This window comes from Equus quagga, unplaced genomic scaffold (genome assembly GCF_021613505.1).
Source record: "Equus quagga isolate Etosha38 unplaced genomic scaffold, UCLA_HA_Equagga_1.0 235_RagTag, whole genome shotgun sequence".
Taxonomy (NCBI): Eukaryota; Metazoa; Chordata; class Mammalia; order Perissodactyla; family Equidae; genus Equus; species Equus quagga.
The window spans coordinates 349,389-368,997 of record NW_025799850.1 but is presented as its reverse complement, the minus strand read 5'-3'; the positions used below and the strand labels follow the sequence as shown (position 1 = coordinate 368,997).

The following is a 19,609-nucleotide window of genomic DNA, read 5'->3' as shown; positions in this document are numbered from 1 at the left end:
GTTAAGTAATTTTTATATATCTGGGGCCTTGAACAAATTACTCACTAGATTCAATAAAAAAAGCAGCTCTGACACAATCTGTAACTTGCACTCTAGTATTTAAATAGGACTAGATTGTGAGTTTAAACCTAACGTTACCCAAGACTATAAAATAAAAACTCTAATTCAGAACATGATTGCTCTATTATAACTCAAGTGTATGTTTTCACCAAAAGCCTCTTTCCAAGGTTGCTATTATGTAAGTTATCCAAGAACTGGACTTTAAGTTATTAAAACCTGGTACAGTTGAGAGAGAGAAAGACCTCGATTAGCAAGGAAACCAGTACTCCCCAATATTTCTGGTTCAGGATGTGCTTTATGAATTCCCATTTCTATTTAAAATATTTTTTAAGTGGGAAATTAAATCAGTTTATTATTTTCATTAATATAAAAGTGCAAGTAAGTCACTTGGTAGATTGGAATAGTGATGGATTCAGTGTCAGGGGACTTAAGGTAAAATCCTCGCCCTGCATTTACTAACTTTATGACAAGGAGTGGATCAACTAAACTCGTGAATAGGAAGAAAGTACCCAGTACAGAGATGTCCTCCCAGAAATGTCAAGAGCTGAGACTGGAGGAAAGCGAACTGTCTTAGAAACAAAGCAAAAGGGAATTCTTCTCAAAATGAAAAAGATCTGACTCTGTAATGTGTTAACAAAATCTCTGATTTGTTTCAGTGGGAATTATGATGAGGCATGGAAAGCAATAAGTAACTGATACGGATAAGGATCTGAATAGTGTTAAGACTGACACATTTATTTTCATTAGCACCAGCTGGAAGATAACACCAGGACTATGTGATATTTTTAGGTAACTTTTTTTTTACTTTATTTAATCAATATATAATCATTTTTAAAGAAAGGCTTTGGGGGAAATGAGTAACTTTCTATCATAGAAAGAATTTATTCATTTACAATTAACCACAGTTGTTCTTATAAACTACAGAGTAAAGGAAGTCCACCAATGAATAAAAATTATCCATATGAGCCTGGAGACATCACCAATAATTCCGCCAACTCATTGTAACTATACTGTGGTGGCCACATGCTGAACAATTGAGTTGGTTGCTTATTATGTCTACCTGTTTTAATATATTGACCATTTTAGCAAATAGATTATTATAAAGTTAATTGTAGAGCCTTTGTTAAATCAGTCACTGAAATCTTAAATAACTGGTTTTACATTGACCAGTTAATATTTTAATTTATGGAATAATATTACATTGACCAGTTAATATTTTAATTTAAATTATGGAACTGTGGACTACGAAAATATAGTGAGTTGCAATAAACCAAATGGCATTATATCCTATTTTAACTGTGCATTTTATAATTTAAGTTGCATCCTTAATATTTTTGCGTCTCCATTGGATTTGTGTGGGAATTTCCTAAATCAAATACTTTCATAAAAAAATTGTAAAACCATCCTGGTAGAATTTACTGTGAATAATTTTTAAAAAAGATAGAATTGGTTTTACGGCTTTATTTCTACTGCTGTGAACCTGGAATCCGCAGAGGAAGATTAATTTATTCATGACCTGGAGTTCACAGAGCCCATAAAAGGCAGAATTCAGGGCACACCCTTGAGTTACAAACCTTGCTCTAGAGCCCATGCTCCTAATGGTTGTATACGATACTGTCCTGCTTTGGCTGATAATGACTTTGAAATAATACTCATCTCACTCATTTGGATCTTAAAGTTCAATGAATAAGAAAGAGAAATAAAAGGGGCAGAAACTTGATTTATTATGTCAAATCTCTAATAAAAATCAATCTTCTGTCCCAGATGCAACCCAGGGGAAAGTTTGGTTTTCGTCTCACACCAACACTACGATGTCCAACTGAGATGAGTTGCATAATGGAGTTTGATATATATAGTTTAAGAACACTAGGAATACTGCCAAGAAGTAAAGTGAACTGAGGAATCTACCAATATAAATACGAGAAAGGAGATCTATAAAGTGTCTGCATTGATCCAGACAGATGATAAAGAGAGCTACAAAAATTTAATCCAATATTTTGGTCACTCAAGTTCTCTTCAGTCTATCCATAGCATTTTAATCTCCTCTTCTACCTTATTCAGTCTTTACTAAAATTCTGATAGTCATCTCCAATTTCTTCCTTCAATCATTTGTAGCTCATATGTTTGTCTTGGACGTGTGGGTATTTCCAATTCTCAATTTCTTTCTCAGGATTTTCAGAAATTTCTTTTATCTTTTGCAAGGCATCTTTAGAGTCTTTAATCTTCCTTCAGATATCTTTGCATTTCCATTAAATTGCATCTCTGCTTTAATAAAGTTTAGACACTTTCAATTCCGAGAAGCCTTGATCATATTTTAAGGTGATGCTTGGGACATCCAGTAGGCTTTAGAAATGCAGAAATTGACAATTCTATCACATTTTCCAACTTTAACTCTCTGGTTAACATAATATTCTAGGCAAATGGTTCTCCACTGTGCTTGCACATCTGAGTCATATGGGGGTTTTGAAAAATCCAAACACATGGGACTTACCCAGAATCTCTAGAGGAGGGACACCAGCATGGATAAATTTTAAAGCTCTCCAAGTAATTACAGTGTGCACTCAAGTTTGAGAACCTTGGACTAGAATCTCTTTCTTGTTAATTGATTAGATGACGTCTTCTCTCATTACAAATGCATAAACTATTGGAGCAGGTGATTAGGCTTTGTTCACCTGGTAATCCAGCGCCTAGCAGAATGCTTGACAGAGCATGCAGCAAAGAAAATCTGTTAAAGGAACGAAGAAAGAAATGAATGCTGCTTCAGTTTTTCCAGGTGTCTGTAACTTTGTGATTGAATCATGGTTGAGCTTCTCTTCCTCAGACTTGCAGTTTTAGGAAATTAATTTTATCAAGTATCCCGGAGGGATCTAGGCTTACATGTTAAATAGGTTTATAATGATCTTTAAACCAAACAGCATTTAATTAAATTAGCAGAGTGGCAGACCATCCCAATACTCTGAACATGAGACAGAGCGTCGCTTTCCGGGTTCTGGACTACTTGGAAAACCACAATAATTCAGAAGACTCTCTAATAAGCATGGACTCACTGCATGCATGCTTTGATACTTATCTGATGTCCTATTTATGTATCTTCTCTTTTTTATTTTCTAGAAGTTTTTGTCGGATTAGGTTGTACTACAGTATTTTTTTGGAAGTGGTAAAAATTTTTAATTTTATGAGATCTTTTATACCACTTACTTTACAAACACCAAAATATAAATAAAGCTCATAATTTTATAACTTAAAAAGGGCAAGAGGAGTGTTCTAGACTGCAGGTCTCTTCAGAGGCTGCAATGCACTGGCTGTGCGCCAGGTCTGGCGCGGGCGGCCAGCTCTCCGCGGTGAGGCCCGCCTGACCGTCCCGTGTGGTCAGGACTGTCCCGCCTGGTTAGTGTAACCTGTTCGCAGAGGGCGGATTGCAGTGGACTGAGAGTGAATTTACCCAAGGGGAAGGAGCGTGAGAAGGCAGAGACTAAAGGAAGGACACTGCAGGGTTCCCACCACAGGGCTGGACTTTAGCTCCCCGTGGATCCCGTTAACCCCAGGGAAGTATGGCCGAGGGACAATTGTTTGGAAAAAAGTATATTTTGAATTCCATTTGTAAAGAAAGAAAGGAAAGCAGTGACATAATGCCCAGCGTTGGAGCCAGTTAAACCGGAAAACATTGGTCTCTTCAGAAAATAGTTTAAGGAATGAGAGGCAAGAAAGAAAGGACGTTCATCTTGGAAGGACCCAAAGCTCTTTAAAAGTTTCAAAGAGTGTTATGATAGCTGTTTAAACCACTTCTGTCACCATAATGGATGAAGTACTTCAAATTTAAATGGTAACCAGAATTCTCCTCTCATTTACACTAAGAAGCTGAGATGACTTGAAAGGATTTCTCATTTTAAATATTTACTTTACAGTATTTAACTACTGTTTTATTGAAAGCTGGTTATCTTTCATCTACTTTATTATTGCCTGGTCTATCATTGCCTGTGAGAGTGTGTGTGTGAAAAGTAGTGAATCTTGTCAAAATAGGCTGGAAATCTATAGGCAGTTTAAATCTATTCCCTTTTTTTTTTTTGGATGAGGAAGATCGGCCCTGAGCTAACATCTGTTGCCAATCATCCTCTTTTTGGTTGAGGGAGACTGTTGCTGAGCTAACATTTTGTGCCAGTCTTCCTCTATTTTATATGTGGGATGCTGCCACAGCATGACAATGAATGGTGTATGGGTCTGCACCCGGGATCTGAACTTATGAACCCTGGGGCCGCTGAAGCAGAGTGCGCGAACTTAACTGCTACACCCCTGGGCTGGCCCCTTAAATCTATTCTTAATTACTAATGGTAAACAGTTTAATCCATTACCACATTCACAGTGGAAACAGCAAAACTGTTCTTGAAATGTCAATTTTGAATATTCTGGAGAATTTGTTATTAGGTATCATACTTCATGCATTCACATGCCAGGGGGCTTTTATTCAATTTGAGGGAAAAAAGTAAAATAACATGCACTGAACAAAGGAAGAAGTGCTGCTATGCACCCTAATAAAACCTTTCATCACTTCTGCTTCCCTCAGGAGCAAGATATATGATGATGAACTTCTGAGAATATTTATGGCACACTTGTCGCTGTCACCGTGAGTTACTGCTTAAAGCAGAGTTTGCAGACTCAAATGTCTACAGTGGGTGGGCAGGTAATGTGAATGCTTGAAATATGCCAGGTTGAAAAATATTCTTCACTTACTTAAAAAAAATGCACTCCTAATCTTTTCTTGAAACATGTAGCCCTCTGGGTCAACTTTTACTTTTCCCACCTGTGAAATAGATAAGGGTCCAAGTGGTGGTTTGCTTTCCTCTTTGCTAGGAGAGGAATAAAAGTGGAAGAGCGATGCTGAAAGCCCCTGACTCTTGACAGCTAAGTGCTGCCATGGCAACAGGGAGGGATGGGGAATGTAGCAAGGTGGCCCGCTGGCTCCTTATCCAAAAGCACTATGGCTGACTGGTTCCTGGACAGTGCTGGCGTGCCGACAGGCCCAGCTCTCTGGAGTGTTAAGAGAAGCTAGAAACCTGTATGTTTACAGAGAAGAGATCAATTTTTATGGAAGTAGCTAAGTCTTCTGTTTTTAAATAGCGTCCATTATAAATGGAGGGGAAAAAATTAGAGATGCTATCTGTCAACCAGGTCTAGCTCTTGACTCACCATTATGTAACCTCTGTTTCAGAGATTTAAATTTCATAAATAAAATCAACTACTTTTAAAGAAAATGTTATGTCCACATGCAAAAACATGAAGTTTGACTCTTACCTGACACAATATACAAAAATTAACTCAAAATGGATTAAAGACCTAAATATAAGACCTAAATCTGTTACATTCCTAGAAAAAAAAAAGGGAAAAATGTCACAACATTGGATTTGGTGATGATTTCTTGGATATGACACCAAAACCACAGGCAACAAAATAAAAAATAGGCAAGTGGGACTACAGAAAACTTAAAAACTTCTGTGTGACAAAGGAAACAATTGACAGAGTGAACAGGCAACCTATGGAATGGGAAAAAATAATTGCAAATCATATATTTGACAAAGGGTTAATATCCAGAATATGAGGAACTTCTATAACTCAGCAATAGAAAAAAATTTAAATTAGGCAAAAGACTTAAATAGTTATTTCTCCGAATAAGATATACAAATGCCTAGTAGGCACACGAAAAGGTGCTCAACGTCACTAATGATTATGGAAATTCAAATCGAAACCACAATGAGAGGTTACCTCACACTCATCAGGATGGCCACTTTCAAAAGAATAGAAAATAACAAGTGCTGATAAGGATGTGGAGAAGTTGGAACCCTTGTACACTGTGGGGAATGTAAAATGGTGCAGCTTTTATGGAAAACAGTTTGGGGGTTCTTCAGAAAATTAAAAATAGAATTATCACATAGTCCAGCCATCCCACTTCTGGGTATATATCCAAAAGAACTCCAAGCAAGATCTCAAAGAGATATTTTCACACCCATCTTCATCCTAGCATTTTTCACAGTGGCCAAGAGGTGGAAGCAACCCAAATTTCTATTGACACATGAATGGATAAAGAAAACATGGTATATACTTACAATGGAGTTTTATGCAGCCTTAAAAAAGAAGTAAATTCTGTCACATGCCACAACATGGGTGAACCTCGAGGACATTATGCTAACAAAGAGATATAGTCACAGAAAGACAAAGATTGTATGATACCTCTTATATGATGTATCTAATGTAAAAATAAGAGAAACAGAAAGTAGAAAGGTGGTTACTGAGGGCTGAAGGGAGAGAGGATTAGTATTTCGTGGGTTCCAGTGTTGCAGGATGAAAATATTCTGGAGATGTTTGCACGACAATATGAATACACTGAATACCACTGACTGTACACTTAAAAATAATCAAGAAGGTAAATTTAAAATTACGTGTTTTATTACAGTGATCAAAAGAAAAGTATTACCACATTTTAGAGCTGTCTCATATGCAAGATCATTACAATTTGGAGAACATTTTTTGATTTAATTTAATACTCTTTTTGCCTTTATTTATTGAATACACAATATGTATTTAAAGAATTTATTTTAAAGTACTAAGAGAGCTATGGATCAGGCACAAGGAATTAATCACAGGAGGTTTTTTTCATCACTGCTTCATAACTGAACCAATTTTAATGGTACCTATAAGAAGTTAACTAAATACTTCAGCCAGAGGCCACATAAATTTGTGTTTCATAAACGTAAGTAGCCACTTCTAAGGGGAATACTGTCCATAACATTTCTGCAGAAATTTGCCAATAGCATTAACAGAAAAAAGAAGTCTGCTTTCTGTAATAGCTGAAGATCGGTCCTGACTTACCAAGTTCTGCCCTGAGTTTTGACACTCTAACTGTGCCAGCAGACTCAGATGCTGGGGAGTGCTGGCTTTTCGTGGGGAAGGGAAATATAACGTTAAATGATCTGGGGTGCCTTCACAAATGTTGCTTGAATAAAGTAGGTTTTACACACACACACACACACACCCCCTCCAGCACTGGCTTTCCCATGACCCCTTTTCTGATACCTGATTGTGATATCCCCTACTGCACTGAGAAACCCTGAGCTCCTGCCCTTCTAGGGGGTGCTACTTCACCTCTGCCTGATTATTTCTCTTGTTATTTAGAAAAATATCCTTAAAAATGGCAAATGATCTTTTCATGAAATCTATATAATCCCAGCATGTTGAAAAATATCTAAACTCAAAGGGGAAGTATAAAAAGTATATTATTGTTAGTGGCTTTGAGCCACGTAAAATCATAGGAAATTTGTACTCTGCCACAATTACAGGCAAGGGCCACCACCATTTGGAATGAGGATGTTTTTCATGAAATCTTTCAAAATTTCCATCTTGACACTGCTTATGACCATCCTCAAAATATGGAAAAAGGTTTACTTACTGTAAAGATCTTACTTGTAATTATATTTTTAGATATTGATTGTTGAAGTGGAAAACTGAAGAATATTTAAGAAAAGCAGGTAGGGCTGAGAGATAGCTTCCATGTTGAAAATAACCATGCTAATAACAGTTTGGTTATCTAACTTCTGTCATATTCATACATAATACTAGAACCCTGTGGTCTTATATTTAGCATATTCATTTAAAAAATTTTTATTACATCAATGACACCTAGAGTCAGGAACCAAAATACTTAACAAGGCATGTCTCATTACAATTTTTGAATAACTATGTTTAACTTTTTCTTGTATTGACAAATAATCATCTCAACTGCTTGTTTTTTTCTTTTATTGTAACATACATGTTCACATTTTTAGGGTATTGGTTTAATTTCTTTCTCCATTGATGGTAGTCCTTTAAAAATAATATATTCTTTATAACCTCTCACTATGAATGGAAGAATCAGAGTAAAACAGCCAGTTTTCTAGCAATACATATACATATTTAGTGAGGAAAAATAGATATTTGGTGAAAAAGACTGTAGAAAAATCCAATCATTGTAATTGCATAAAGGTAATGAGGTTATTTTTCATAACTCACTTTTCGCTGGTATAGAAGCTATAAATTGAAAAAGCAAGCTCTCAGGAATAGTCAGAGGTCATTACCCACACCTAGAAAAATATTTTTGCATCTCTAAAATATGAATAACAGCAGGTTATAAAATATTTGGAAAGACAGCAATAATTACATGGACGTATATTTTAATATATACTCTGTCAAACTAAATTGCAGTCAAAGCTATACGTTGTTTTATCTTCCTAATCATTTTTCTTATTTACCAAAAGTTCAGTTATGTTACATTAACAACACATCTATAAAGATGAATTTACAAACTACCTTAACAAGTAATTAGTGAGGAACATTAAACAGATAAGAATCAAAAGTGTTTAAAGTAGACTTTTTAAAATTTGATCCTAATTATTTATTCTATATGTGTATTACTTTAAAGGAATATATTATCTTAAAGGTCACAAAAAACTGACATAGATCCGTGTTATCCTTGGTTCTAGGACAAGGTTACCACGTTATCTTTACCAGATTGGACTTTTCCACTTTTAAAGTTAATTACAAACCTCTACGGAGCACGAACAGTGTGTCAGCATGGTGCTAAATCACATGCATGATTATACTTTATCCTCACCGTCGACACGGCCAGGTGATGGGCTTAATGCTTAAAGGTCAGTTAACTTTTCTTCACCCAGCTAGTTAGAAACAAACTAAAAGGCATCAAATCAAATATGATTGTTTTCTGGACTGAAGGTTTGTGTCCCCACAAAATTCATATGATCAAGCCCTACCCCTCAATGTGAGGGTATTAAGAAGTGGGGCCTTTAGGAGGCAATTAGGATTAGATGATGTCATGAGGGTGGCTCCCTCATGAATGGGTTTAGCACCCTGGTAAGAGTTAGGAGAGAGCCCCCTCCTTCTCTCTGCTCTCTGCCCTATGAGGATGCAGTGAGAAGACAGCCATCCATAAGCCAGGAAGCATGGCCTTAACAGACGCCAGATCTGCCGGCCCCTTGATCTTGAACTTACCAGCCTCCAGAACTATGAGAAATAACTGTTTGTTGTTTAAGCTACTGAGTGCATGGCATTTTGTTACAGCAGCCTGGACTGACTAAGATAATTACTAATGAGTATATCTCCAAACATTCAACATAAAATTCATAGATTTGGAGCTCTAATTTTAAATTCTAAGTTTACAAAGGAAAAAACTTTTTAAGAAACTTTTCCCCCATTCTTTTTTAAGTTGTGAAAATACGTAGATTCTAGCTTGGAGTTACTTTTGTATCTGCCTTTGGATCTGGGAGAAGAGGAAGAAAATAAAATGGGAAATCTCTGCTTAAGAATTTCTAATGACAATCACCTCATCACATAGATTTGAGACCTAAATCCACACCACCTGTGCAGTAACTTAAAAACAAAATGAGTGATAAGGCTTGTTAGTGACAAGGTGCCCAAGACATGATGGGGTGAGAAGGGCCACTCACCCTGTGGGCACCTTCCTCAAAACCCTCTACCCCAGTCTACCTATGAGGGAAACATCATCCAAACCCAAACTGAGGGACGTTCTACAAAATATCTGACCAGTGATCCTCAAAACTGTCAAGATCATGAGCATCAAGGAAAGATAGAAAAACTACCACAGACCAGAGGAGACGAAGGAGGCATGACAACTATAAGTAGTGTGGAATCTTGAGTGAGTTACCGGAAAATAAAAAGGAAGTTAATGATAAGACTAGTGAAATCCAAATAAAGCCTGGAGTTTAGGGGATCAATGTTGACTGTTCAGTTGGAACAAATTTTCCATAGTAATTTGAGATGTTAACAAAGGGGATCACTAAGTGAAGTAGACAGGAACTCTCTATGCTATATTTGCAACTTTTCTGTGACTCTAAAACTATCCTAAGATAAACACTTTATTTAAAAAAAAAAAAAAAGCCCAGGCTTACAATAAAGTTGAAAATAATCCTGAGTTTGTAGTGCCATAAGTATATGGTGGAAGCAAAGTCAAATCCTCTCTTGAGGTACATAATCCCAAACAAGCCTTCAAAAATGTCCACAGAAAAAGTTAGAAGGAAAATGTATTCGTAAAACAGAATCTCAAACACTGATGAAAGCAAGAAAGCAAAGAGCCTTAAATCAGAGCCTTCAAAAATCGGGAGCAGTTATAGGATTTATGACACATAGTATATTCAGTTGAACCACAATGTTACACATTTCATATTCTTCAACATAATCTAATGAGTATATTTATATTAAAAAATTTGAAAGGATAGTGAAAGTAAGATAAAGAAAAATTTGTCCATAGAAAATGACCAGAGGGATCTGAATAAAAAGGAAATTGAATTTGTAGAAAGGAAAATATAATGATTAAATATGGAAACTAAATTAATGATTTAAAGAGCATACTAGACCTAGCCAAAGGTCAAATTACTGAACAAGGATTACGAGTTAGGTGATTATTTGAATACAGCAAAGTAAAGCAAAGAAGTAGATCATATAAAATGGAAGGTAAGGCTCATGGAAGATAGAAAAGGGCAAAACATTTACCTTAATTCTAAACAGATCTCCAGCAGGAGAGGAAATATGAATTTAAAAAGGAGAATATTTGAAGAGGTTATGCTTAAAAAATCTTCCTGACTGATGAATGACAACAGTTTCATATCTGAAATCCTAGTGTATCTTGAGGAAAACAAATATAGTGAAATCCTTTTTGGGGACTTACTGAAACTTTAGAACACCAAAGAATAAAGTAAGAGCTTAAAAGTTGCAGAGAGAAGAAAATGACAATTCAACAACTCACCTTGACAGAGATAATGGAAACCATAGACAATGGAATTGTATCTTTAAAATGCTTAAGAAATTCACTCAAGAATTGTAATCCCATGTATCTATTTTTCAATAGCATGTTTTAGACAAAAACCGAGTACTCACCTTTGAGAGTACTACCACAAGACTCTCGATAAAGTTGTTTTTGAAAGATGTATTTCAGGAAGATGGTAAATGATCTACAAAAGAAGGTTTGACTTGCAGGAAAGAATAGTGTGCAAAATAGATGATACCCATGAGAAAGGCCAAATAAACATTGCATTTATAAAACAGTAATAATAATTTATACTTTGTGGGTTTAGAAAATAGAATTAAAGTAAAGGCAAGAAGGATCTGTTAATAGAGAGGAGAGGTGCCAGACATGATAGCAATTTAGTTTACTTATATTCTTTGGGATATGAACTAAGGTATTCACTAACTTTAGACTTTATTATTGTAAATATGCATGATTAAATTTAAAGTATAACTACTGAAAAAATGGAAATACACTGTGAATTTTCTAAATTGTAAAGGGGAAAATGAAATAAAAATTCATTTCAGAAACTGACTAGAAAGAAAAAAAGAAGTAGAAAAAGGCAAAAACATAAGGCACAAATAATACAATAGAAAAGAGTATGAATATATCCATAAGTGTGGATGACTATACTCTCCAATTAATTGAAAATTATTGGTTACACACAGGTTAAAAGACACAAATATAAACCATAAGGACCCAGTAAATATTTGAAATCAAATGGTGGGAAAAATTATACCATCTCTAACCAAATATCAGTAATTAATAAAATATTAATATCAGACAAAAATACATGAAGGAAAAGCATGACAAGAAAAAAGGAACAGCACTCCATAATGGTAGAAGTTTCACTAATCAAGATGATATAACAACTCAACGTATGTTTCCCCTAATAATCTAGCTTCGACTATAAAACAAAAGGTAACAGAACTACAGGAGGAATAATTAATTAATAATAATTACTTATTTAATTATGAATTAACTAGAATTAGTAAGTCTACCATCATATTGTGAGGTTTTAAGACAGTACTCTCAGTAAATGACAGATCAAGTAGACAACAAATTCAGTAAAACATGCAAATCAGTTGTCATGATTGACACGCATGCATAAAACATTTATCTGAGACTTGGAGAATGCAGGATTCCTAAAGCACAGAGGGCACAATTTTAAAGTTACTAGTTACTAACCAAAGGAAAATCTCTAGAAAATATTAAGGAATAGGGTTATCTGGGCTACTTTTCAGATTTATATCTGCAAAATTATATACTAATAGTTATTTGAGTGTTATAACTAGAAATATTTTAAAATAATATTTGGTGTGGCTTATGATTGTATCACTTTGAAATTAACATGAGAAATAGACTTTACATTAAATTGGATGAATAAGACAAGTTATTAATTTCATGTGAATACATTATCTGATTTGATAATGAAATTTAAAGAGCTGTCCATTTTCAATTTGTATGAATACATTAATGTTTGAAAAATATTATATGTATGTAATATATATGCAGAAAGCAAAGAATGAGTTATCTTTTTTCTATCTTGTCTGATGTATTTCAGGCGCACTTTTTAATTAATGCACAAATTAAGAGCTTCACCAAAGAAAACTTCCCAAATAAATAAAAATTGCTTTAACCACATTAATATATGTAAATATCTTTTCTCCCTTTCAACATACTTTCTGAGCTCTAAGTTACAGCATCCAGTATAACTTGAAATTTGTTCCAGGTGCTCTTTATTGAATTTTTGAAACAATTTTTATTCTCTGAAAATAATATATTAATATGATGGACACTCATTTATAAACGTCCCAGTCTTCAGTAAATCTTAACATATACTATGTTCACTTCAGATTTTTAAGAAATGAAATTAAGTATTAAATATAGCAGCTACAAATGAGACCCCGTTTCTTTTCCCTTTCCCATTGTCCTCTGCTGGGCGAGACTCAATCCAGCAGTCTACATTTTTTCGTACTATGAACAATGAACAATAGTATGAACTTCTTGTGCAAATATCCTGATGCGCATTTGTGAAAATGTCTCTAGATTATACATATAGAAGTGGAATTACTGAGCCAGAGAGTTTGACCATTTTCAACTTTAGTAGATATTATAAATATTGCCCTCCGAAGAGTTTTACCCATGTCCGCTTACCCAGGAGTGCATGAGTTTTTCTCTCTCCACCAATGCTTGCTATTTTCAGAGTTTAAACATTCTGGCCAAGAAGATGTTGGATAAATGTCATTTCCTCATGGTTATAATTTATTTATTTGACTACTTGTAGTTTGAGAGTATTTTCAAAGTTTGTGGAAGATCAAAGATGGCCAAGAACTCTTTGAAGCTTCTCTCGCTAAGAGTTGAGGTGTATGTCCTCACCCGAGAAAAGAGGTAGGCTCATGATTTGCTGTGTCCAACAGAATATGGCAGAAGTGACATTGTGCCAATTTTGGGGCACAGGTTTGCATTTTAATCTTCATGTCTTTTGGAATGCTCATTCTGGGGGAAGTCAACCACAATATAAGAGGTCCAGCATATTAGGATATGATATTAGGAAACCTAACCCTCTTGGCAGTATGCAGAGATGCCTGACTAGCCCTCAGCTTTTCTAGCCATCCAGCCTGAGTGCTAGATAGTGAAAATCATGACTCTAGCCCCAACCACATTCTGACTGAAACGGCTTTAGAGATTCTAAGGAGAACTTTCCAAATAAGCCCATTCAATCTTGGATGGTTCCTTACATAGCGGTAAGTAACTAGAGTATTGGTTTATTGGTGATTCAAATATCCTCTATAGTAAAGCACCTTTCCATATTATTCACTCATTTTTAAAATAATTTTCCTTATGTTAATTAGGATTTGTAAATAAACATTCTGGATCAGAGGTTTCTGTATATTGCGTCTATACTTACCTACTCTCAGCTTGTCTTCTTACTTTATGCACTCTTTTCTGTGTTGTAAATTCAAATTCTAAGGAATTCAACTTCTTTCTTTTGTTACATTCAAATTTACTCTCTTTGGTTTTCTCCTTAAAAATAGGAGTGTTCTTAGCACAACTGGAAGGACCTACAACTGGAATATACAACTATGTACTAGGGGCTTTGGGGAGAAGAAGGAAAAAAAAAAGATTGGCAATAGATGTTAGCTCAGGTGCCAATCTTTAAAAAAAACAAAACAGGTGTGTTTTACCGAACATCAATAAAAAGCTTCAACATTAGTTTTGTAAAAGTTGTATAGTTTGCTTGTAACGCTTAAATTTCTAACCTACCTGGAACTTATCATTGTTATATATAGGGAGATGTGGATACACATTTTATTTTCCACTGCTCTACATTATCTCTGCCATATATTATGTTTTCATATTGGCATTGAGCTGCTTCTAAGCGTTTCTTTTTTTTGTCTTTCATTGGCCTATTTGTCTATCTGTATATCAATCACATGGTCTTGATATAGCTTTGTAGTAAGATGTGGTGTATGCAAGATTTATTCTCATCCTGTCCTTCAAATGTTTCTTGATTATTCATAGCCTATACTTTTATATATAGATTTTAGAAATAGTTTATTTAGTTTCATAAAAATCATTTGGGTTTTGAATGGAAGTGCACTGCATTTATAGATTAACAAGTCATATCATTATTGGAAAGTTCCAATAGTAGAGTATCTATGCTTTTATTCACGTGGTCTCTTAAGCACTTCATTGATGATTACATTTTTTCAATATAGGCCTTTCGTATATTTTATTTGGTTCATTCTCAGTTGCCGCATAGTTTTGATTACTATTGTCAATCAAGTCTTACTATGTTACATATCTTAGTTTGACATCAATTGTGTATTGAAAACAAGTGACTTTTATTTATTTACAAATAATTTTTCCGTTTTGCTTTTGATACTGGTTACTATAATTGGTAAAATTATATAATATAATTCAACAAGTAATGTTGAAAAATAGTGGTGCTGGTGGACCTCCTGATCTTGTTCTTGATATAATTGATAGATTCTATGCAGCTTCCAACAAATATGACTTTTTCCTTATTGGAAAGTAGGACTTTTCAATAAGTGTGATATTTTTAATAGATGTTTTACATAAAATTACGGAAGTTTCCTTTTGTGTCTATTTTGCTAGGAAGTTTGAATAATGGAAGTATGATGAATGTTGCGTATGTCTTTTCTACTTTTTTTTTTTTTTGAGGAAGATTAGCCCTGAGCTAACATTTGCCGCCAATCCTCCTCTTTTTTGCTGAGGAAGACTGGTGCTGAGCTAACATCCATGCCCCTCTCCCTCTACTTTATATGTGGGGTGCCTACCATAGCATGGGACAAGTGGTGCGTGGGTCCACACCGGGGTCTGAACCAGCAAACCCTGGCTGCTGAAGTGGAACGTGCAAACTTAACCGCTGTGCCACTAGGCCAACCCCTCTACATTTTTTTAAAATATGTTCTTCAAGCTTTTCTCTTTAACTCATTAAAATAGTGCATTGCATTAATTTCCTACACTGAAGCATCCTTGCATTCTTAGAATAAGCATCCTTAGTTATGATTTATCATATTTCATCTAATCTAACATGCCATTGATTGTGAAATGCTTTATCATTTAATGAACATCCAAAGAATAACAAAAATAAACAGTATCCTGTAAATTATGAGCTGATAATTTCATATTATTTAGAATTATTTCATATTTATTGAAAGATCTGTTAGGTTTACAGAAATAGTTTTTCTTATCACATTATAATATAATCTATATTATATATAAAGAAATAAATTCCTCAATGAACTTTATTTTTTTTTTACATTCAGAGTTTGAGTGTATTGCAATAACACACTTTAACACAGATTTATCTATGTGTGAGGATTTTTATTTCCTAGTTCCCATAAAGCACTTAGTTGTTACTTTGAAAGGAATATGGAATTGAGGTCATTCTTTCAATAATAAATATTTACTTTATATATATTTAATTTCTTCTCCATTAGGTTTTAACTTTAGTTCAAATGCTAATTCATTCTGTTTTCTTGTTGAACCTATTTGAAATGGAAAATACCTTGACAGACAAAATGCCAACATTAAAAAACAAAACAAAACCTAAAATGACAGTAATAAGAACAGCTGTGAACAAGGTCATGCCTGTGTAGTTCATGGAAACTACTCCCAAATTTGGTGACATTAACGTAGACACCACTCTAACATACGCAAGGACTGGGCAGGACTGCAAAAGGAGGGCCATTTAACATATGTCTCTACATTTCAAAGTTAAAAATTAATCTAATAAGCTGCTAAATATAACACTTTCTATCATCTTAAGTGACAATTATGCTTTCATAAAGCAAAAAAATGAAAAACATATATGAAGCTATTTATATATGATTAAAATTTGGCAAAATACCAAAGAATATTGAATTTATTTTTGTGCATGCCTTGGTATATTCTTAATGGGTCAGCAATACTCAGATGACTAACAAGAAAAGAAATACATAACTAATAGTTTATTTTATTCCATAAGGCTCATTTTCCTAGACTCGATGTCAAGAAAATTTATAATTTAGTTGTTATAGTCAAGTATGGAACATAATTAGTGTTTTATTGAGAACATTGAAATTGAAAATTGAATTTAATTTTATTAACAATTAGTGAATTTTAATATGTTTTCTTCAAAGTATAAGTAAAATATAGACATAATTTTAGTTAATCTTTAAAATATAAAATCTATTACTATTTTATTTTATTTTACTTTTTTTTTGAGGAAGACTGGCCCTGAGCTAACATCTGTGCCCAGCTTCCTCTATTTTATATGTAGGATGCCTGCCACTGCATGGCTTGATTAGTGGTGCATAGGTCTGCACCCAGGATCTGAATGGGCAAACCCCAGCCCGTGGAAGCAGAGTGTGCAAGCTTAACCACTGCCACCAAGCAGGTCCCGTATTACTATTTTCAAATGTAGAATATAAATCATAATGGAAGAATATAAAAGTTTTAACCAAAAATTTTTTAATAAATGTGAAAATGTTTATTTTACTGCAAATTGTACTAAATATTAACAATATATTCAAGTTCTGTTTCAATACACATCTTGTAGGCAATGTAAAATATTAGTATCACAATTAGATATTAGATCTAGACCTATAAAAGATATTTAAAGTTAATATAGTTTCTTTAATATCACAAAATACTCCTCAGCTACCGTGTGCAATTCTTTGATGTACTGCACTACGAACCACAAATGGGAACTGTAAGAAAACGATAAAATGCGTGCTCACCACAAATAGGAAGTGATACTTGTTATAAATGATCAGTTGCGTCCACACAAGTCTAGAGTTAATTCATCTCTCTTTTCTCATGCTCCATTTGTTTTCTGTTGCTTCTCTAAGAGGTAGCGCAAACTTGATGGCTTCAAACAAAACTGATTTATTATCTTGTAGTTCTGTAGGTCAGAAGGTCAACACACATCTAACCAGGGTGAACTCAAGGGTGTGGGCAGGGCTTTCTTCCATCTGGAGCCTCTGGGGGAGAATCCATTTCTCTGCCTTTTCCAGATTCTAGAGGCCACCACATTCTTTGAGTCCTGACTCCCTCCTTCATCTTCAAAGGCAACAGAGTTGCATCTCTCTGATCTTTTTCCCACAGGTATTCAATCTCTTTGATCACAGCCAGAGAAGATCCTCTGCTTTTAAGTTCCCCTGTGGTTAGTTCAGCTCCACGTGGATAATCCAGTGTAATCTCCCTGTTTCAATGTCCTTAACCATAATTACGTATGCAACATCCCTTTTGCCATGTAAAGTAACATATTCACAAAACCTGGGAATTAGACCCTGGAAACTTTGGGCAGGCCATTATTCTGCCTACGACATTTACATAAGCACTCTCTCTCACCACAAGTCCTTCCCATACCCTAAAGCCGTGTTTGTTTCCAACATACAGCAGCAGAGACCAGTCATGTCCATGCCATTCAGATGTAAGCCACTCGGCTTCAAGGGAAAAAGATGTGGAAGAATGTTTCTCTGGGACTTAAATAACGTTACTCCCAGAATAGATGCTATGTTTATCAGTTTCTTATGCTAATGGTGAACGTCAGATCACAGGTGACAGAAGTCTCCCAGTTTTCTTTGAATATTTGCATTTTTGTATTTGTGATAAATATGATTCACCAAGGACTGGGGCTCAAAGCCCCTAAGGACCCTTCCTTTTTGGGTTTAACTGCACTTTTAAATGTAAGTACAAGCTTACTATAATCAGGATGCCTTCCATAAAATACTGAGGACCCAATAAACCAAAGGAATCAGCCCTGGTTTCGTTACCATGTGTCAGAGTCATTCTAGCAGTTTACTGCTATTCCCAGATTTCCTCTTTCTAGGAGCATGTTAAACTTGTACTTCCCTGACTACATGAAATTTGTGTTAGTTCAGAAACTGAAGTTTTTGAGATTTTACTCTATTTGCAAGATAAGTTAGCTGTCAGAGTTTTATATTTACACCCTGACGGAAAATCTGAGGCCTCTGGGTCAGACAAAAAGCTTATTATTCATGGAAAAAGCACTAATAGACAAAGTAACATCATAGCGTCTGTTCCTAAGTCCCAATCCATACACGGTGATATGGTGGGGGCTGGATAGTATTTGCGCATGCATTGGAATGCACTATCCAAGAGGAATTCTGGGTTTAGGAGACTTTGACCTTATACAGGGATGCTGGTAACGCACTCATTTTTTCTTCAGGAGAGAGAGAGATTGTATCTTTACTCTGGAAGGTAAACTAATCTTCTCTAGAATTGGAAGCAAAATGTTTTCATCTTTAAACTTTACTGAACATTACTCCTAACTTTACTATTCTGCAGTATATTCTTATACTAACATCTTTACCATAGCTTTGAATGCCTTAGCTCACATCATGCAGAAATGTGAGATACTCATGAATAATTGTCTCCCAACATCAGACATGGTCATATGACCTGGTGTGGTTAATAAATTGGGAAGGAAAATGATAGCATTTCTTCCAGATGGAATCTTTTAAGAGTAAGTTTTCACTACGTTCCTTCCTCTTTCCTCAGTGACCAGAAAAAATCTAGATGACAGATGCTACAGCAGGTAGCTTTCCAGAATTACTATGACAAGAACAAAGCCTATCGTGACCCAAGATATGCATATAAGCAAGAAGTAAACCATTACTCTTTAAGCTACTAAGATTTGGGACTTGGTTGTTCATTACTGCTACATAATTTAACCTTTTCTAACTGATACACCATGAAAATTAGGTGTCATGTTCTCTGGCTTCTGGCTCCATCTATGCTTTTTTTACCTTCTGATACATCTCTTTGTTTTACTTAAAAGACAGCACATTCTCCAAAGTATTTGGTAGTTTATGCGTTTTTTCTTGTGCTCAGTCTTTATCTTACCTCTCCATATCTCCAATGGATAAAATCCTGCTCATTTTTCAAGACAAAGATTGTGTCACCTTATAAACAACGTCTTCTCTAATTCCTCTGAAGAAAATTATAATTTTCAACCACACCACTATTTGATAATTATGTTGTGTATTTTTTCTCAATTTCTGCTTTGTTTCATAGTCGTATGTACATATCTCTGGTACAAGGATTAGGCTACTGGAGATCAGGAGTCAAATCAAAGAACTCAGCACCAGGCTCTGCACTAATTGGAGGTGTTAAATGCTTACTGAGTTGCATGATTTTCAGTTTTAACATATTTATAAGCTGCTAAGG

At 34.9% G+C, this 19,609-nt stretch overlaps 1 pseudogene; it reads right to left on the bottom strand.

Moving 5' to 3' along the window:
* The window catches only part of LOC124233797 (sodium/potassium-transporting ATPase subunit beta-3-like), a 33,934-nt pseudogene extending 14,641 nt beyond the window's left edge, over window positions 1-19,293 (bottom strand).
* Window positions 19,294-19,609: the final 316 nt, after the last annotated feature.